This window comes from Leiobunum rupestre, chromosome 1 (genome assembly GCF_980474605.1).
Source record: "Leiobunum rupestre chromosome 1, qqLeiRupe1.1.hap1, whole genome shotgun sequence".
NCBI classification, from domain to species: Eukaryota; Metazoa; Arthropoda; class Arachnida; order Opiliones; family Sclerosomatidae; genus Leiobunum; species Leiobunum rupestre.
The window spans coordinates 97,731,798-97,750,477 of NC_143384.1; the positions used below are offsets into that span (position 1 = coordinate 97,731,798).

Genomic DNA, 18,680 nt, shown 5'->3' on the forward strand with positions numbered 1-18,680 from the left:
ATCCTCCTTTGGGTCTTTTAACTGCATTTAGCACCTCAAAGTTGTAATATAATAGGCGATAGTGGATAATTTATTGAATTTTCAAATACAAATTTTGTGTTTGATGATATTTTGGAATTCTAGTCTGACGACGATGATGATATTTTGAAATTTTAGTCTGATGATGATATTTTGAAATTTTAATCTGATGATGATATTTTGAAATTTTAGTCTGATGATGATATTTTGAAATTTTAGTCTGATGATGATATTTTCCAATTTTAGTCTGATGATGATATTTTGAAATTTTAGTCTGATGATGATATTTTCCAATTTTAGTCTGATGATGATATTTTCCAATTTTAGTCTGATGATGATATTTTCCAATTTTAGTCTGATGATATTTTCCAATTTTAGTCTGATGATGATATTTTCCAATTTTAGTCTGATGATGATATTTTCCAATTTTAGTCTGATGATGATATTTTGAAATTTTAGTCTGATGATGATATTTTCCAATTTTAGTCTGATGATGATATTTTGAAATTTTAGTCTGATGATGATATTTTCCAATTTTAGTCTGATGATGATATTTTGAAATTTTAGTCTGATGATGATATTTTCCAATTTTAGTCTGATGATGATATTTTGAAATTTTAGTCTGATGATGATATTTTGAAATTTTAGTCTGATGATGATATTTTCCAATTTTAGTCTGATGATGATATTTTCCAATTTTAGTCTGATGATGATATTTTCCAATTTTAGTCTGATGATGATATTTTCCAATTTTAGTCTGATGATGATATTTTCCAATTTTAGTCTGATGATGATATTTTCCAATTTTAGTCTGATGATATTTTCAAATTTAGTCTGATGATGATATTTTCAAATTTAGTCTGATTATGATTTTGATATTTTCAAATTTAGTCTGATTATGATTTTGATATTTTCAAATTTAGTCTGATTATGATTTTGATATTTTCAAATTTAGTCTGATTATGATTTTGATATTTTCAAATTTAGTCTGATTATGATTTTGATATTTTCAAATTTAGTCTGATTATGATTTTGATATTTGAAATTTAGTCTGATTATGATTTTGATATTTTAAATTTTTTTATTTCGTTACAGTCGAACTGAACGTTTTCTGGTGGTATATTTCATCTATATTTTATTTTTTGTGCGTTAATGTAGTTGGATAAAAATATATGTCGGCCGAATTTTATACTTGAAAAAGCACCGCATTTTCACATTTTTTTATTTATTTTATCCTTTCTCGGGGTATTAAAAAAATCCAATTTCTTTCCTCTAAAAGAAGAATTTTAGTCCATTTATTAGAACCTTAAGAGTCTTGGTCTCCGGTCTGGATAAAAAAATCATTAAAATATAACAATGAAAAAGAATTCCATTCAATTTTTCTTTAAAGGTGGGGTGTGTTTTCCCCATTCCTCCTATGCCCCCCGGAAAGGGAAAGATTTGAGGGTGGGTTCTGTTTTTTTATGCCTTTAATTTTCGAAATTTTTCGTCGTACACGATTTTTAGGGATAATTTTCTTCATTGTTAGTTTTGAATGGTGAATATTTTACAACATTACTAACATAGTGTTGAAAGCTTTTGTGCTTTTTCTATATTAAATTTTATGTAACTCATGTTTTAAGAAATATTTCTTAACTTTCAATTGGAACTTTTTAAACGTTGGTACTTGGAATAAAAATTATTTATATTTAGGTATTTTTTAAACTTTTTTAGTGGATTTAGGTGACCGTAATTTATTAATCTGTAAAAATATTAATTCATGGACTGTAATCAGGGTTCATACAAACCTGGAGAACCTGGAAAACCTGGAAATATCAGTGAAACAGATTATTTCCAAAAAATCAGGGAGATATCAGGGAAATTTAAAATATTTAACCAAAACCTGGATATATCAGGGAAATTCGTTTGAGTCTGGAAGCGCCTCAATAATTATATATAATTTTTTCGATTAAACGAAAACATACGGTGCTTTAGCACCTGGAAATATCAGGGAAATTTCCAGGTGAAAACCTGGAAATATCAGGGAAATTAATATTCCAAATGTTGTATGAACCCTGACTGTAATTTGCCCGATTTTATAATTCACACGAGAACATTTCCGTAAATTTTATTTCGACTTAAATTTTAATTCCTTCGAATATTTTTGTCCAAATTGAGTTAAATGTTAAATTGATTTTTAGGAAATTTTCAATCGAACCCGATATTTAAATTTATTAATTTCAACTCGGAAAATTTCGAAATTGTTTTCAAAATAAACAAATCTTATAATAAATAATAACTATGTTTAATAACAGGGTTGTACGGTACCTGGAATGCCTGAAGTCAGGGAATTTGAATATGGGTCTAAAAATCAGGGAAATGTCACAAAATTTAATTTCTATTGCAAATAGGAAACCTTTACTAAAATATAGGTTGAGAAATACATAATTTTGCCACATAATAAGTCAAGGAAAATCTCTGTAGATGGTCAGGGAAAACCGGGAAAAGTCAGGGAATTGGAATCTGTAAAAACCGGCAGCACAGAATAAGAACGGTCTTGACCCTGAGTATGGTGATCTTGACCTTAAAAAAATGCCAATATGTAGAATTGGAAAACCTGATCTAGTGGGTAGTTATAATGGAATCTGTAAAAATTGGCAACACTGAATAAGGACGGTCTTGACCTTGTGTATGGTGATCTTGACCTTAAAGAAAGGCCAATATGTAGAATTGGAAAACCTGATCTAGTGTGTAGTTATCATGGAATCTGTAAAAACTGCAGGGTTTACAAAGTGGATACCAGTCCGGTTTAATCCACCCGGATAAAACAGGATTAAACCACTTAAAAAAATCCACAATAAAATAAAATTTCTAAAATACAAGAAATCGACCACTGAACCGAACTTTAATTTATTTTTCTGAACTCATATTCAAGAATCTGTTTATTTTAACCAGTTTTTCAGCTTTTTCGAACCCTAACCGGTTTCTTTAATTCGTCCACATTAGTCCATATGTAGAAAATAACATATCAATTCCCGCTGAACTTGCAGGACAAGACATAAGTGATGAAACGAAGTTACAAAATGCCACCATTTCGTTTAATTTTCATTTGCCTCATTTACTAGCTTGTTTTTGATGTCACTGGCATACTAATAAAATACGGAGAACTAAGTAGTGAGCTAAGTCTAATTTCCACTAAGTCTAAAAGTGTAAAACGAGCGCGAAAATTTCCGAAACGTTCTCTCAGGCAGTCTAGGGATAGGAACTATAAGCAGACGACGCTTCACTAGTTTTACGTGCTTAAAAGGGCTAGAAATAAGTTAAAAAACGCATATATTATTATTTTTTGAAAAATCCGGATTAATTCAATTCAATTATTATTTTATTTATATTTTTATAAAACTCGGTTTTATCTAACAAAAAACCATACCAGAGGATTTTTCTAGAAAAATCCGGTTTTTTTGCCAACCCTGAAAAACTGACAACACTGAATAAGGACGGTCTTGACCTTGAGAATGGTGGTTTTGACCTTAAAAAAAATTCCAGTATTTAGAATTTGAAAACTTGATCTAGTGTGTAGTGATCATGGAAACCGTAGCTATCATCTAAAAGAAATACCGTATACGTAATCCAAAAAATGCACCTCCAAACGTAAGCAGGGTTAAAGTAAAAAAAAAACCCTGGCCTTTGAAGGAAACTCCCATACCGTAACCGAACCACCGGATCAATAAACTAACAGTAGGAACTTCCCCATCCTCAAATTGAGTATTCTGGCTTCAAATCAAACACGCTAAAATAGCGGACAAGACAAGGTGGGGAAGAGGTGGGGTCCGTAAAAGCCCCACTCTGGTACTCTGCAGAGAGACGAGGTGTCAAGGATGGCCGTGTCCCCAAACAAGAGCGGAGGGAAGCAAAGCGGGCCTATTAAAGCTAAGCCACTTTTTCAGTGGAGGGACAAGCGCCCTAACACGCTGCCCAAAATGCACCCACAAATTTATTCCCTTTCACGAGGGCAGTGTGGGGCATTTTCGTCAAAGAGCCGCTCAGCTCACTCAGCGCTCGCACTCGCTAGCCTAAAATCCGCTCACGCTCACGCATTTAATAAAATAAGCGCTCTTCTATTTTCGCTCTTTTTGAGCGCTAAAATAAGCGCTCCTCAATTTTCGCTCTTTTTGAGCGCTAAAATAAGCGCTCCTCTCATTTTCGTTTCACGCTCTTTTAGAAAAACATTTATTATGAGCCAAATTGAGCGCCTTTCAAAAGCGCTCGCCATGATAGCAGCGTTGCCCATCACTGCACGGGGGTTGTTTCGTAGTGGGGACAGCCCCCTCTTGAAGCTTCGTATCCGCCACCGCCGCCTTGTTGACTCGTCCTTCTCCTTAAGTAGATTAAAGAAAGCGACCAGGGAACGGAGTCAAATCATCTTGAAAGCAAATATATCTAGCCGCGCGTTACCTTGTATACCAATTATTATTACCCGACACTGCGGCGATACTTTGTAGATGGTACGTTTGTACTTACGATAGCGGTGCAAAGTGAGGTTAGGATGGAAGAAGTACATTCCGAATGCTTTTTTCTCTTTACCTTCTCTTTGGGATTATTATTGACTTTCAAAGCAGTCACTGACAACTGGACGTGATTTTCAATGAACAGCTTTACGAGGGGAATAGTAAGTGGAATGTGCCGGCTCTAGTTGGCAGTACACTTGGAATTTCTCCTCAGTTCGAATGTTTACTATTTAGTTTATTTTCAAATCGGATTCTGTATATTTTTGGGAAGAGTTAAAGAAGTACTTTTCAAAAATGTCTTTAGGAAAATAAACACGTAACGCTGTGAATGAATGGGTTTTGTCAAGAATGAATTGAGGTGGACGGAGAATACCAAATTGATCGATCCAAATACTATTCCAGGGTTGCCGCACGTTAGGGAGAAGTCGGGGAATAATAAAATGAGCCTAGTAAGTCGGGGATAAATCAGGGAATTAAAAAGTGAGCCTTAAAAGTCAGGGAGAAATCAGGGAATTGATAAATGAGCCTAATAAGTCATGGAAAAATCAGGGAATTAAAAAACAAGCGTTAAAAGTAAGGGAATTAAAAAATGAGCCTTAAAAGTCAGGGAGAAATCAAGGAATTAAAAAACGAGCCTTAAAAGTTAATGAATTAAAAAATAACCTTAAAAGTCAGGGATAAATCAGGGAATTAAAAAATGAGCCTTAAAAGTCAGGGAGAAATCAGGGAATTAATAAACGAGCCTTAAAAGTCAGGGAATTAAAAAATGAGCCTTAAAAGTCAGGGAGAAATCAGGGAATTAAAAAACGAGCCTTAAAAGTCAGGGAATTAAACACCCTGTATATAACTTTCGGTTGTACCTGCTTTAAATACGTCTATTACCCTATTCTCGCAAATTTATCTGTCGGTTTGGCCGTACTGATAAAGCAATGAAAAGTGGTGCAAGACCTATGGAGACAGAGCAGACTCCGCATCCGCGTGTCACTTTGAACGGTGTCTTTTCCAAATAGAAAAGTATGGGAGGAATGCGGCGCCTCGTTTTTCAACTGCGCCATATTTTAAACTTTAAGGGAAAGAAGAACACCATTTGACAAATTTATCTGCTTATATTTTCATCATCAAAATAAGAACCCTAAGGTTAAAGACTGATTATTCACACGAACCAACTTAGTTGGTGAGTGCGGTTTTCGATTCTCTGGTTTCCAAAACAAGAGGTCGAGAGTTAAGTGAATTTGAATTGAAACGCGATTTAAAAAATCCTTCGATTTAAATTAGGTAATTTTCAAAATCCTTTGATTTTAATTAATTGTAAAAAGTCCTTTGATTTAAATTAATTTAAATCAAAGGATTTTTTACAATTATTTAATTTAAATCAAAGGATTTTTTACAATTATTTAATTTAAATCAAAGGATTTTTTACAATTATTTAATTTAAATCAAAGGATTTTTTACAATTATTTAATTTAAATCAAAGGATTTTTTACAATTATTTAATTTAAATCAAAGAATTTTTTACAATTATTTAATTTAAATCAAAGAATTTTTTACAATTATTTAATTTAAATCAAAGGATTTTTTACAATTATTTAATTTAAATCAAAGGATTTTTTACAATTATTTAATTTAAATCAAAGGATTTTTTACAATTATTTAATTTAAATCAAAGAATTTTTTACAATTATTTAATTTAAATCAAAGAATTTTTTACAATGGATTTTTTACAATTACTTAAGTAATTTGAAAAATCTTTTGATTTAAATTGAGTAGATTTTAAAATTTATTTTAATTAAATTGAGTAGATTTTAAAATTTATTTTAATTAAATTGAATATATTTTAAAATTTATTTTAATTAAATTGAGTAGATTTTAAAATTTATTTTAATTAAATTGAGTAGATTTTAAAATTTATTTTAATTAAATTGAGTATATTTTAAAATTTATTTTAATTAAATTGAGTAGATTTTAAAATTTATTTTAATTAAATTGAGTAGATTTTAAAATTTATTTTAATTAAATTGAGTAGATTTTAAAATTTATTTTAATTAAATTGAGTAGATTTTAAAATTTATTTTAATTAAATTGAGTAGATTTTAAAATTTATTTTAATTAAATTGAGTAGATTTTAAAATTTATGTCAAATAAATTGAGTAGATTTTAAAATTTATGTCAAATTAAATTGAGTAGATTTTAAAATTTATGTCAAATTAAATTGAGTAGATTTTAAAATTTATGTCAAATTAAATTGAGTAGATTTTAAAATTTATGTCAAATTAAATTAAGTCTATACTTCGACGTATTTTACAAAAGTAGGTTCTTCAGTCAATTCGGATAAAAATAACTTAAATTTTAAATGACATTTTCGTTACCCTACACTTACATAATTAATCAATTTGTCAAGAATAAACGAATATTTTGGTGTAAAATAGACAATCCAGTTCTTTTTCTAACGTGGTATTTTTATTTTCCTTTTCTGGTAGATATTGCGAGCCTAGAGAATGTGCCATTTAAAGTGATAGTTAAGTCTGTCAAGCGGTGACGGCGGCGCGTCTGCATTGAGTGACAGTGACAAGTCCAGGAAGCACCAGGCGGACGAACCATTTAACGCCCGCACCATTACCGTCGTCAACTGTCTACGGGAGTACCTTCATCTCTCCACTCTTAGAAAAGTACTTCAAAAAGCTTCCGACTCGTAAGTATTATTTTTTTTGACCATTTGTTTTGGAATTTTCAAGTTATCGTTCTCATTTTATTTAGTGTTAATTTCAACGCGATTTTTGATTAGTACAAATTTTTGATATGTCATCAAGAATGTATTTACAGGGCTGCCACAGTACCTGGTATAGTCGCGGAATTTTAAGAATGAGTATAAAGGTCAGGGATAAAGCGGGAATTAAAAAAATGTTCTGATGGTCAAGGATTAAGTGGGGATTTTCTAAAAATTGGTCTGATGGTCAAGGATAAAGTGGGCATTTAAAACAATTGGTCTGATGGTCAAGGATAAAGTGGGCTTTAAAAAAATTATTTTGGTCAACGATAAAGTGGGAATTTTAAATAAATTGGTTTGATGGTCAAGGATAAAGTGGGCATTTAAAAAAATTGGTCTGATGGTCAAGGATAAAGTGGGCTTTAAAAAAATTATTTTGGTCAAGGATAAAGTGGGAATTTTAAATAAATTGGTTTGATGGTCAAGGATAAAGTAGGCATTTAAAAAAATTGATCTGATGGTCAAGGAAAAAGTGGGGGAATTTTTAGAATAAGTGTGAAGGTCAAGGGAAAAGTCGGTTTATTTTAAAAATTAGTAAAAAGGTCAATGAAAAGTCAGGTAATTTATTTTAATGCAAAAGTCAGTGAAAAGTATAATTTAATTTTAGTGCAAATAAAAAATGTGAACAAAAAAATAGGTTGAGAAATGCGAAATTTTGGTTTATAATAAGCAATGGAAAATCTCCAGAAATGGCTAGGGAAAAGTCGGGAAATTTGAACCTGAAAAAACTAGCAATTTTGTTTTTACTTGATAGAAATGACTTAAGATGCTATTATTCGTAGTTGACGAAACGAAGCGGATTTCATGGCCCAATATTGCAACATTTGACTGTTTAAAAAGGGTGGGTTGTGGCATCCCTATTTTACCTCTACTTCTACTTACAAGGAGACTACCCGAGGTGTTACACACCGATTTTGTTCAAACTCGGGGGATTGGTAAACATTTTACGAAATTGAAAAAAAAATACCAAAATAATAAAAAATTTATAAAAATTTACGAATAAAATAAAAATTGATCACATTTTGATCAATTTTTAAAAAATTTTTTTTCACAGGGAAATCGGTCAAATTCCCATGTTATTTTCAATGGGAAAATTTTAATTTTATGTTGTCAAAAACATTTTTCGTTGTAATGGCAAACCCGTTGCCCATTGAATAAAATCCCTTTAGGATTTTTCAAGTTACATGAAGGTCTACCAATCCCCCGAGTTTGAACAAAATCGGTGTGTAACACCTCGGGTCGTCTCCTTGTTAGAATGACTGTATTGAGATGATTTTTACCGTTGCCCGAGGGGCTAACCACTCTTGGAAAGTTTGTACACCGGATTACGCTTAGATTAGCAATGCCAAAGGCAGGGACTTCAAAGATTACCCGTAATCCCATTAGTACAGTCAAAGGTACGGCTCTGTACACCGATTACGCGGAGTGATCAGCCCCTCGCCGTTGCCCCCAATCCACCTCATTGGCGCACCCAATTAGATAATCCGGGCCCCCTCCGTAAAAAAATCCTGGGGGCGCCATTGATCCACCTCACGCTCGAAGAGTAAACTCCACCCCTTTAAATCAATCAACTCAACCCGGTATCTTATTGGTTCCCTACAACTGACGTCTTCCGATGCCCGTGAAGCACGTGCGGATCATCAACAATGTAGTCATTATCTTCAACTCTAAATAAATACATTTATTCTTGGTATATGCATACGATTAAAAATCCTAATTATCAACCTAATTCGGGAAATTTAAATAATTTGTTTAAATAAATATTATTGTAATAACTATGGAACTATTATGATTAAGTAAATCATTCGAGGTGGTCCCTCAAGGGTCATTATTTGCATGCATTTAAAGGGCTTACAACCCTGATCTTATAAATTCCTAAAATATCAATTTCCCTTTCACGAGGAAGCTGGTTTATTTAATCCACCTGAGAACTAGCAGTCCTCTAAGCAGACGACGGAATAGGTTTGAAAAAAAAACTGGCCTGCTTAGTGATCCGCTATTACTGTGGCGCTCCTAACGGTGGAAAATCGAAGCTAGCATCCTCATTAGTATGTTAATGAGCGGTACAAAAAAGTATACCCCAATTTTGTATCACTCCTATCCTAAATTAACTGCAACGAAGCTACAGTGATACCATTAACAATTATTTTTATATATTTAAAAAAACTTATCCCACGATGTAATGGCATTTATTAAAGAGCCAAAATTCGTAGACGACTGTCCAGTTAATTAAACCAGGAAATTCACTGGATAGATCTTTTCTGACACTACATTCAACGCCTGTAGACCGGTACAGTCTATTTCCTTAATTTACCATCCCCTAAAATACGCGATTACCACCGATAATAAAATACTCAACTATTTTTTTCATTCTTTATTTCAAAATAATTCTCACGATAAAAAGTCATCGGGTAGATAAACCAGAAAATTCCGAATATTTTTTCTCTTTATCTCCGGCAACCCTCGCTGTACGGCGCTGCCGTATCAAACTAGTTTGTACCCCCCGTCCTACACCCTTTAATAGTAGTACTCTTTTTCCCTCCCCCCTCTCGTAATGTTCTTTGTTGTCCACCAGGGGGCGATAAAACCGATTAGTCCCTTTTAATTTCGAAGCCCCCCCTTCTCCTTTTATGATAAAGAGAAAAAATGTGGTCCCTCTCCGTGGAACCGGTACCGAACGCAATCGCGAAGAATGGACCAATTAAGCATTGTTTTTAGGAGGGAATCTTCATTAACTCTATGGCTCCCCTTAATGCTTGCGTTTCTTTTATTATGATATATTCCAACCTCAATTTTTAATGCGCTTGTGGTCTAGATTGCATTTAACATTTATTACCTTAGTCATTAATGAGTATTAAAGGTAGTTAGTGCAGTTCTTAAAGGGAATATGAACTAAATAGAAAAATCGCCTGCCACGACTTTCATTTAGTCATTTTCTCACTTAAAATCACTTTTTTCTAAATTTAGTTACTATTTATCGCTTTTTCTAAATATAGTTACTATTTATCGCTTTTTCTAAATATAGTTACTATTTATCGCTTTTTCTAAATATAGTTACTATTTATCTCTTTTTCTAAATATAGTTACTATCTCTTTTTCTAAATATAGTTGCTATCTCTTTTTCTAAATATAGTTGCTATCTCTTTTTCTAAATATAGTTGCTATCTCTTTTTCTAAATATAGTTGCTATCTCTTTTTCTAAATATAGTTGCTATCTCTTTTTCTAAATATAGTTGCTATCTCTTTTTCTAAATATAGTTACTATCGCTTTTTCTAAATATAGTTACTATCGCTTTTTCTAAATTTAGATATTTTGATTTAGAAAAACGAAAGAAATCGATTTGTTTGATTTAAACCATATTTAAATTTTGTTTTAACGTTTTACGCTTTATTTTTCTTGAGTACCGTAAACTAAATTAATCGTACATTTTTTTAATTAGTAATTAAGTTTAATTTAGTTTTCTCTGAACTGACATGGCTACTTGTGCACATTTTCATAAATGCATTGAAGTAAAATATGTATAGCATGAAATTTATCTTTGAAAATGTTTAAAAGAACTTAAATCCAGTTTTCGATATTAAATTTACTTAAAATAACATATGGTTTACGTCAATATCTCAAAGGTATCGTTTAGAATTTGCCGGACCACGTTGTGCTCGATAATTTCTGTTCAAACTCGTTCTTGTTTTTATAATAATAGCTGTTTTGGTTTTATAATGAGGAATTTTATTTTATTTTTTTGGCTCTTCAATTTTTAATTAGGGTTGAGATATTCCAGGGGGTGTTCGGTATCACATCGAAGAATGGACTAAAAAAAAAAGATTCATAATGATAAAAATTCAAAACAAAAACTAGAAAAATATTTTGACGCCAACTTTTTTTTACCTCTGCATTTTCCCCCCAGTTAATTACAACGGTTAATATTCGAAATTTAGTTATTAGTATTCCGCGTAATTTTGCGCATTATTTTCCCGTTGGTATAATTTTTTTAACTTAGCGCCTTTATTTTAGAGGGATATGTGTTAAAATGGTTAGTGTTGTAGTGTATGTAATTTGTATTAGGGAAAAATTAAGCTTTTTATTTGTCATTTTACAAGCCATTTTATTTCAACCTTCAAAACTTAAGTTTAATTTTAACTAAAGTATTTAATTCCTGAAATTGCCGCCAGACTGCGTAATCATTGTTGACAAATCGAACTCTGAAATATCCTTCGGGTCTAAGATCTTCCTTTTGGTCCTACCCTATTTAATTGCCTTAACTAAAACCAAATTACTCCGCCTTAAATATAACACCCGTTAACATCAATGTATTTATGTTACTGAGAACGTACGAAGCGATACATTTACCTAGGCCAGACTAAAAATTGTAATTCAAATTGAACTTGTTTTTAAATATATTGTTTCTTAATAATCTACGAACTATTTGGTTATTTATGATGTCAGAAAATATATTTTAACTAACTCTAATCTAATGATACCATTACCATTTTAACTGGCCAACGAAAATTCCCCAGGGTTGCCACGGTATCTGGAAAACATTGAATTCCTGGAAAAGTCAGGGAATTTGAATATGGGTATAAAAATCAGGGAAAAGTCGGGGAATTTTAAAAATTAGTCTAAAAATCAGGGAAATGTTGGGGAATTTTAAAAATTAAGTCTAAAAAATCAGGGAAATGTCAGGGAATTTTAAAAATTAGTCTTAAAAATCAGGGAAATGTCAGGGAATTTAATTTCGGTTCAAATAGGAAACTTTTACTAAAATATTGGTTAAAAAATACAAAATCTTGGCATCAAAAGTCGGGGAAAATCTCAGGAGATGGTCAGGGAAAACCTGGAAAAAAGAATTTGATTGTTAAAAAATTGTAATTAATTAATCAATTAATAATCAGCTAGGCTAATACCCAAGGCACCGCCTTAGGCCTAAGTCATCAAGCGACTTTTGAAGCCATTAATCCAGGTGGCCGGGTTACAATGCGTAGGAGGGTGGTGGCAAGCCCTGCATGCCACGAGATCGAGCCAACAGCTCCCTACACTAACTATTACCGTTAACCCTGTTCCCTGCCTTTAATAGTGGTCGAATTTGGCAGTAATTTAGAGTATAATTATAATAATTAAAAAAGTCTTAACGACTTATACAAAATGGCGATATGAAATTGATAATCAAATTGAGCTTTCTATTTGGATAAATGAGCATAGTAATTCTCAGGCTAAATAATTTCTTAACGAAAGAATAGTTTGGTTTTTAATTTAATTTTACACGTTAAATTATTACTACATAGTCTTACTCAACTTTTTGATTACCTTTGAAAAATAAGTGCCTCTCCTCCCCAGGAAATTCAAAATTGTCATAAGCCTTTGGCAAATTCTTCACAATCATTTACCGGTTTAAGCAATTAGAAAATTAACATTTTTTTCCCCGATACGTGTTTATTTCATTGTCTCGCGCCGTCGGAGAATATAAGTTTGCCAAGGATCCTACGCTTAATTACGTATTCAATTTTTTCCCGACTAAAGATTACCTGGCATAAATTAAACGCTAAAGGTCGGTGTAGTTCTTGAAATAAAATGTGGCTGCTAATGAAAAATCTGTCTTTTTCTGGGAAAAATATAAGCAACGTTGGAATCGTGAAACACTCCTTTACGCGTATTTTTCGTAGAATAAAAGTGTTCAAACAAAATCATAGGTATTTTATCCTCTAATTCCTCTTGCACTTCCCTCGAGAAGGAAACATTAGTGACGTCATTTCCTGTTACAATTCAGAGTGACTGGGTGGTTTTTTGGAGTATTAAGTGTTTGAAATGTTCGTGTTGTTCATTTAATTTAAATCTTATTTCTAATTGATTTTTTAAAGATTTTGCCTGGTTTTTTTCTTGGAAAATTGATTAATAATTTGAGCGCAGCGGTATTGCAAATTAAAATTTAAACGAATCTTCATTAAATTTAAATAAAAATTTAATTTAATTAAGTTTGCTCTGAATTGGCATTTAAAGAAACTTTAGTTCGTATATTTTAATAAATACATAGGTGATTTAAATCACAGGATTCGTACATGACCTGGAAAAGTCAAGAAATTTGAAAGTGGCTCCAAAATATCTGTGAAAAGTCAGAATTGAAAAATGACCCCCAAAAAAACGGCAAATAATTTTTTGAAAGATGTATTAAAGTAAATGTTAAATATTTAGCACGATTTTACCTTAAATATTTCATTTATTGTATCAAAATGGTCAGAGAATTTGAAAAATTGTTCAGGGAAAACATGGAAAAATCAGGGAAATTAATTCCGTAAATTTCGTACGAACCCTGAATCAATGATTTTTTTTTAAAAAACACTTCATTAAAATCAAGACTCTAATCAAATTGTTTTAAAAGTTTCATTTGTTCGTTGGTCTACCGCGTTTGAAATAAAATTTCGTATTTTTTACCGTTTATTTGAAGGAAAATTGTATTTACAAATTTAAGAAATCAATCGCTTATATTTGGTAGCACTGACTCAGACGATTCGCGGCGCCATCTGCTGGGTACCGTTATATATAGAAAGAAAATGTAATAAAAACATTATACGACGTTATGACATTCGCGAAAATAATACCGGCGCGTATAAATAAAAAAATATAGCCAAGGCCTAAATTGAATAATCTAAATTCTTGGCGCATTTTCGCCGACAGAATGTTTTTGCTTTCTGGTATTTTCTGCTCTGTTATACAATATATAAAAATTTTCCCTCGGAGCTATAATTTTTTTTGCTGGTAAAAGAGGAGGGGCGAATTTCACCCACTAGATGGCGAAGGGGGGGGGGGGGGGAACAAGCGCATCCGATAGAATAGATATATAAAAATAAAGAAAAAAAAGCGAACTCAGCGGGGAGGTTAGTATTCTCCGGCGCTACGGGCAAAGGCCAGTAACACCGCATGCAAAAAGGTGGAAAACAGATTTCGGCTCGGAACGGTGCTGCCCCCTTAAGGCGCCCTTCGAAAACTTCTTCGTGGGAAAGCCGGCATCGGTATGCGGCCGTTTCTTCAACCCAACACCCTCCTCGCAACTCTCCCCCCCGCGCGCGCGTTTTTTTTATACCAGTTTCTATTTCGAAAAAACCCTCTTTCTCTCATTCGCGGCACCACCCCGCCACCAGGGGGCAGTCTCGTAACCGTTCGGCGGAGATGCGCTATATTCAGTGGGGGTGAGTCCGCGCTTCCTCGCCACTCGGTGGCGCCCTTGTTTTCGCGTAAAGTTGGCAAAACGCCCGGCGGCTGACTGCGAGTAAGACGACGACGGTTTATTTCGTAGGCCACACGGCTATTGAGAAAGATGCCAATGAAGTTTCGCGTCTGGGCTCGTTTTTACCCCTTTCGTTCGAGTCGGTTTCTTGTCAATTTTCGACGCAATCGATAAAGCCGAACGTATTTGTGTTTTAGATACTGTTTGCGTTTCATTTCCGATCGGAAAACGTTATTTTTGCGCCCACGATAGCCCTCCGCGAAAGTTACTCGCCGAAGAAGGAGATAAGAGCCGAGGCTTAGCGTTTTGAATAATTTAGCGTCGGTCCCTTCCGTGATCGGATTCGGAGATTAGGCTTGGCGTTCGCGCGTGGAATAGAAACAAAACAACGAGCGAATAACCAAGCCAAGCTCGTGCCAAAGGTTGCGTGTTATTTTTTTTTGTTATTCGCGCCTAACAAGCGACTGGGAATGTTGTCAGCTTCGACCGAGGCCTAGCCTGTGATTTTTGCGTTCGCGTTTCGTGAAGGATTATCCTCACTCTCGATCCTACAACGCTTTGGATTAATTTTTCTCGTGTCAGTTCTGGAACTCTTTCACCGGGTAAGTGGGCTCTTCTTTAGTTACCGCTTCTCTTGACCAATGGTCAGTCGCGTGACTTAGTCCGCCGTACCTGCCAATTTTCTATCAATTTATAAGTAACACGCTCCGTTTCGAGTGAGTGGCTAGACAGTTGAGGGCGTCTAGTTAACCTTTAATGTAGACATACTTTGTTGTTGAAGTCAATTTAATAAACGGTAATTTCCAAAAGTGTTTGTTGAATTTTTATTTTTACTAAATGGAAACTTCGCAAACAGCTGACTTAAGAGAATTTTAACTCTTTATAACTTAAATGATTTATCCTTATTTGAAAAATTTAACGGGATTTTGCATCTCAAATTAATTTCGGAAACTGATTTGGATATAGGAGTACGGTTTTCGTGTTGATTTCTAGTTTTTTAGACTGATTTTCGCTTAGATTTCCGAATTTAAGTTGATTACAAGATATTTTTTATAAAATTTACCATAGTGCAAGATTTTTACGAACGTCAAACTCCCCGGTTATCACAACAGAGCTCCACTACATTTCGACTTAAGAAATATATTTAAAGTACTTGATAAGACCCGATTTTAGTGTTTCGTGTGTAAATGCAACCTCATAAAATTTAACAATATATCTAGTTTGCTTACCTCGTAAAACGTTTAAAAGCTCTACATTTTAGCTAAGCCTTTGCACCGATAAAATGTCGAGTAAAAAACTTTTTTTTATCAATGTTTAAACCTGACCAAACGGTGATCGTAAACTTTTCCCACCCGAGCGCCATCTATTGCTATCGGGTGGAAGCTAATTCCCAATGCTCCGTCTTTGGGAGAAAAAGGGCCCCCTCTTTATTTGGGATCTTGTTAATTTGGGGCTCTATTTTTGGTTCGGACTTCTTTACTTTTGGTTCCGGGTTTTCCTACTTTATTGTTTTGGGTCTAATCTTGGTTGTTATAGGCCCTAGTAGCGGCTCCTAAAATAAATCCCAGAAGGGCTATAAATACTGAAGTTGTATGCCCTCTTCCTTAGACTATCGCTATTTGGTCTTTTCTCTTGAAATTTGCTACGGGGAGTTTTCGCGTGACGTCAACCCTTTTCTACCTTATTTTACTTCCCAGCCTGTGTGCGCCATTTTGACAAATATCTAAGGAAATGAAGTTCCTATAATTCCTATAAAATTCTATATTTTCAAAAATGGCCTTTAAATTTTATTTTTATATTTTGCCCATTTCAAATCCCGTCACTCACAAGGGGAGTACCCGAGGTGTTTATTGCCGATTTTGTTCAATGTCGGGCGTAATGTAGACCTATATGAGATATGAAATTTCCCAAAAGGAGACGTTGCACTACCCATTCGATTTGTCATGGCAACCGAAAATGTTTTTGACCACTTAAAACAAATAAGATTTTTTTCCTTTTTTTACCCAAAAATTATTACAATTTTACCTAAAAAATGTTCCAATTTACACAAATTCGATGGAATTTACCTAAATGCGGTCCAAATTACCCATTTCGGGATTTTCAATTTTTTTAAAAATGTTCACCCCGTGAAACCGATAAAATCCGATGCGTTTTAAAATGGAGATTTTTTTTAAGTGGTCAAAACTATTTTCGGTGGCCATGGCAAATCGAATGGGTGGTGCAACCTTTTGGGAAATTTCATAACTGCATCACGCCCGACTATGAACAAAATCGGCAATAAACACCTCGGGTAACTCTCCTTGTCAGTTAAATTGCTACATTTAGCGATAGGATAAATTCCTATACAAATTAATGTCTATACTTTTTTTATTGTTAACGTTTAGCTACTAGTATTGTTTTTGTGATAAAATGGTTAAATAGTTTATATTTATGTGAAAATCAAAGGTTAATTTAGCTAAATATAGATTGTTTTTAAATGCATAAAGTTAGTAAATTAAATAGCATATAAAATCCCATATTTTTAGAAATATAATCTCATTTTGTCGTATAAAAAATCGAAGATTTGAGTGGGGGCCCTGGGAAATGTTATCAAGGCTGGGTTAAGGCAATTATGTTTTTGGAATTGAATGTCTATAATCAAAAGTGTTAAGGTTTTGGAATTGCGCGACCAAGTTTGAACAGGTTTTAGCAAGAATCCATACCTACTTATCTCGGCAGACTTTCGTCTCCATGTGGCTGACGTTTTTTTGGACGTCACTATGTTAACTTAACAAACAACAACGTGAGAGGGGAGCGCGCGCAGAGGGGATTTTTTCTCTCGTAGGCGGGGCCAAAGCCGTCAGAGTTATATAACCATACGTACTGGTTCATGATATTAATAATAAAATGTTATTGGAATTATACAAGTATGAGATAATGAATGTATTTATTTGTTTTTCGGGATAGTGACTTGTTGAGACGATATTTGGCTTTAACTGTAAGCCACTTTTACCTAGAAATCAATGACTATATTCTTGGTATTATGCAACTATACAAATAATTTCTTAATATATATAAAAAATATATATTCTTAATAAAGAGTACAGTAGTCCTCCAAGGAATTTTAATAATTGTTGGAAAAGTTAAATTTATCTTCGCGTGTTCTAAAATACTTAAGTTTGTAAACGTTCTGAAATATTTTTAGCCTAAAGGGACTTTCAAGGGAGGTGTGAGGGGTCGGAAGTCGATTCAAAAAAGTCATTGAAACGTCATCAGAGTAACTTTGTAAATGCGATTAACGCCGACCGAATGACGTATTTTAAATAGACTTCAACCCCCCTAACCTCTCCTTTGAAAGTTCCCTTAAATATAACGTGAACCTTTACTGCAATAAAAGCTGCAGTAATTTCATTAACTCCTTATAAAAGTAAATAAGTTTAAAATGTGTAATCAGGGACAGTGTTCCTAAAATGTCACTTTTTTCGAATATAGGCCATGTCACTGGTAAATAGTGACAAATTTGACAAATAATGGCATATAATGACAAATAGGGGAAACAAATAATTTTCTACTCTTAGAACACTTTATTTGCTATAACTTTTAGCAATGAATAAAATAAAATAAATATAAAAAATAGCCCAATTCTTGGCAACCGTAGGATAATTACAAAAATAGCCTAAAAATGCTTTTATGGTATTTCATACGAAAAATTTATTAGTATTTTTACTTTTTCTAATATTTGCCACTATATGTCAATTTGTCACTAAAAATCATTATTTGCCATGTCACATTTTGCCACTATTTGCCACAATAAATGTCAGGTGGTATTTATCACCCGGGAACACTGATCAGGGAAAACCTGGAATTCCTGGAAAAGTCAGTGAATATGAATATGGGTCTAAAAATCATGGGAAAGTCGGAATTTTAAGTTTTTTTGGAATTTAATTTCGGTTGCAAATAGGAAACCTTGTCTAAAATTCAGGGTAAACAAATACAAAACTTTTCGGCAAAATAAGTCGGGGGAAATCTCCGGAGATAGTCGAAAATTTGAATCTCAAAAAACGATGGCAACCCTGGTAATTTTAGCATATATTAAAATATCCCGGGGAGGGAAGAATCGGGAAGTTTCAAATTGTGTCAACCCAGCACTGAGAGGTATCCCAATGTAGATACCACCCACAGCTAACAGCTATACTATCTCTCTAAAGAATCTTT

The 18,680-nt window shown here is 33.3% G+C and overlaps 1 protein-coding gene and 1 long non-coding RNA gene across 5 annotated transcripts in view; both read left to right on the forward strand.

The window, feature by feature from the left end:
- The window catches only part of LOC149969079 (uncharacterized), a 162,732-nt gene extending 155,589 nt beyond the window's left edge, over positions 1–7,143 (forward strand). The window contains exon 3 of the long non-coding RNA XR_016472773.1: positions 6,983–7,143. This is a non-coding gene — a long non-coding RNA (uncharacterized LOC149969079). The remainder of the gene's footprint in view (positions 1–6,982) is intronic.
- Positions 7,144–14,476: 7,333 nt separating this feature from the next.
- Positions 14,477–18,680, forward strand: part of LOC149969081 (plexin-A2-like) — a 114,161-nt gene continuing 109,957 nt past the window's right edge. For 3 of the 4 annotated variants that reach the window (XM_090155223.1, XM_090155238.1, XM_090155229.1), the window contains exon 1: positions 14,478–15,088. The gene's annotated coding sequence lies outside the window, so the exon portion shown is untranslated. Of the gene's footprint in view, positions 15,089–18,680 lie in introns of all 4 variants that reach the window. The other variant, XM_090155246.1, reaches the window with a different exon arrangement.